Source organism: Miscanthus floridulus, chromosome 10, assembly GCF_019320115.1.
Source record: "Miscanthus floridulus cultivar M001 chromosome 10, ASM1932011v1, whole genome shotgun sequence".
NCBI classification, from domain to species: Eukaryota; Viridiplantae; Streptophyta; class Magnoliopsida; order Poales; family Poaceae; genus Miscanthus; species Miscanthus floridulus.
The window spans coordinates 47539755-47542856 of NC_089589.1; the positions used below are offsets into that span (position 1 = coordinate 47539755).

A 3102-nucleotide genomic window follows, 5' to 3' on the forward strand; every position below is an offset into this window, starting at 1 on the left:
GAGTTCCAATTCATGGCTGATGCAAGCAAAGAAAGGTAATAATTGTAGCTCCTGTTTTCTCAATTATTATTTTCTTCCTTGTGTGTTTTCAATCATTATGATCAATGGTTTGGTTCAATATTTTTCAAATACCCTTTGTGTTTTAATCATGTTCAGATAAAAAACTTCTCGCATGTTTTTCAGACAGGTTCAGGTAGTGACCACCTGTGCTAATCATTTTTTTGTCTGCATATGTTCCTCCATAAAATTTCTTTTAACTCGCCAACTACATTTATAGCAAACATTTGAAATGTTCGATGCATTTGCAAGAAATAAAGCTTCTGTGTCTTGCGATGTTATGCCTTTTAACGTCAGTTTGATTGGTGCAACACAAAAAGGGAAATGCCAAACATGGATCTGCAAGATTTGAATTATTAACTTTCCACTTTCCTTTTTTTTTTGCTTGCTTTACAAGGTTTCAAATATTAACGGTTCAATTTACAATTTCATTTTCCTTCCTTTGCAATGGCCTTGGGTTCAGTTTTATTTTCAGCTGTGTCAAGACCATGCAGAATTCATAAATGAATATGGTGTTTTCTTTAGGTCACAGACTGCTCTGATCTGTCATGTTCTGAATTGTTCCAACAAAGTAAGTGTGACATGAAGTTCCAGGTAGATATATGATGCATGCCGAATAGAAAATAGAAATATATTGCATCCATACCTTAATGTTAATTTATTTGCCAATTTATATTTATGGTTGGCATATGGAGCTAATACTCTCCAGTTTTTTCAGCCGATCAGTGATTTTGGACCATGTTCAGGATATAAATATTATATCATGTTTGTTCTAATGTGCTCAAGTAATCAGATCCATACTTATGCTTTTAATGTAGTGTATGTGTGCTTTCAATCAAATGAATTTTATCATTGTTCTTTTCCCCATGGTCCACCCAGTAAATTTATTTCTTATCAGAGCCACAAGGTTTAGCGTTTAGCAACATGGTCCACGCTAACGGAAAAAAAATACTTACTACATCCGAAGTGCACTCATTGTCTCATTGTGACTCTGATGCTTTTCGGTATGACTATTCTAAAATCTGAGTGAATCAATCCCTCTTTCTATTTTAGAATGCTTAATTTTAAGATTACGGAGTATTGTTATATGAAACTTCAACAGGACAGCAGTTGGCCATGTTGCTCCTTTAGTTTTGCATCTGTTCATATTTGATCTTTAAACTAATTTTGAATAGTTATGCTGCTATATGTAGTTGCAGATAACATGGTTATTTTAGTTATAGGCTTCCTGAGTACTGCAAATAGATAGATGATCCTAGGCATCAAAGACCTGAAAACATGGATTTTGATATTTTGATAATTCCTCTTATTTTTCCTGGAAGATTTGTTATTTGGAATAATGATACGTGATTTATACATATTAGTTCCCGCATTTAAACTAAAACATATAGCCTAGTCTTGCCATCTCACAGCGTCTTAGGATGTATGAAACATTTTATTAGACAGGCCTCTCAAGTTTTTTTTCCTTTAACAAAATACTGTCTTAGTCATACTGCCAATTCATTTTCACCCTTATGCAGCCTGGAGTCTTCTTTGCTCTATATCTCAGGTTGTTGCCCTTTTTCATCAACCAATTCAATCAATATGGATTTTACTTGACTATGGACCAGTCAGTCTATGGAGTAGTGATTTAGCTACGTAATTATTGTTTCATGATCTCTGTTTCTTTTATTTTCTTGCCCATCCATCTAGGTTTTGATAAAGCCTTAGTCTATAATACAATGGATACATGGAGTATTCGCTCAGTTGTGTCAATTATCCTTATATGAGCTTCTATGAGTTTTTAAATTGACTTGCCCAACCGTTTAAAAGTCTGATCATCTACACACCTATTCGATTTACAGTTGGAACTAGCAGACCAGGGGAATGTGCACAAATGTGGTTTGCATCTATTCTGATTGTTGGTTGAATTGTAAGGTATTGTTGGATTACTTCTTCATATCTCATATTCATGGAATACGATTCACTTTCAAGATGCCTTGATGGTGAAATGGTAGACACGCGAGACTCAAAATCTCGTGCTAAAAAGCGTGGAGGTTCGAGTCCTCTTCAAGGCATAAAACGGAGAATGCTCCCTGTAGAAGTATTCCGGAAATGTGCACCTGGTGCTCTCCTCTATCTTCTGAGGTCCTTAACCACAGGTAATATAGTGCTTTTCTGCCTGTGTTTCTACTACAGCATGTTTCTTTTGAATTTTGAGTGGTTGCAGAGCTTCCAGGGTTTGCTGCTCAAGTCAACGTGTCAGCAACTGAGATTACAAGATTAGCTGACCGTATCACCTCTAAGTCAAAGGAAACATATGATTCAGTGGCCTCAGTACCCTATATAAAATATGTATGCAACTCTTTAAGCCACTGCAATTTACTAATTGCACTGTTTTGTGGGATGTGGCATTTACAGAAACCCATATAGGGCTTGGGGCTTGTAATTTGATCTATAGTCTTCTATAATTATAATACTCAACAATATAGTCATACGAAAGTATACATATATGTTTGCAGCATGCTGGTTCTTAGAAAAATACAGGTTGCAGTGAATATATACAGGTCTCAGATCCGAACAATTTTTCTGACAGTTGCATGTTGTATTGTGTAGGTCAGTTTTGCATATGTCGTTGCATCATTGCCGCAACTAGATGCACTGCAACCTCCTCTGGATCAACCTTCTGTTCTTCCCAGGATGGTATCATTATCTGAAGATGTTCGCAGGGCAAGTACAGAGGCAGCTAGGCTGTTGGATTCACACTTTATGTTATGCAGGTGCAATGAACTGGTAATATACAGTACAAAATTATGCAAATGGCTTTTAGCTTCGTATCTATGTTACTCTTACTCATATTATTTGCTTGGTCTGCTGAGCATCTATGAAATAATCTCGCTGACCCATCCATCACCACGCTGTTCATTCTTCAAATTTGTGCCTGCATGTGCGCGCGGCCCTGCACTAGTTATACAACATCGTCGGCTGCCCTCGCGGTGTCTTCGGCGAGTCTCCAGGAGAGGCGGATAGCAATCGATCGGTAAGGCTTTGGGCCTTTTGTGCCGC

The 3102-nt window shown here is 37.2% G+C and overlaps 1 non-coding gene across 1 annotated transcript; it reads left to right on the top strand.

The window, feature by feature from the left end:
* The first annotated feature begins 2033 nt into the window (after positions 1-2033).
* Positions 2034-2114, top strand: TRNAL-CAA (transfer RNA leucine (anticodon CAA)). Its single transcript has one exon. It is a non-coding gene; the product is annotated as a tRNA-Leu (tRNA).
* Positions 2115-3102: the final 988 nt, after the last annotated feature.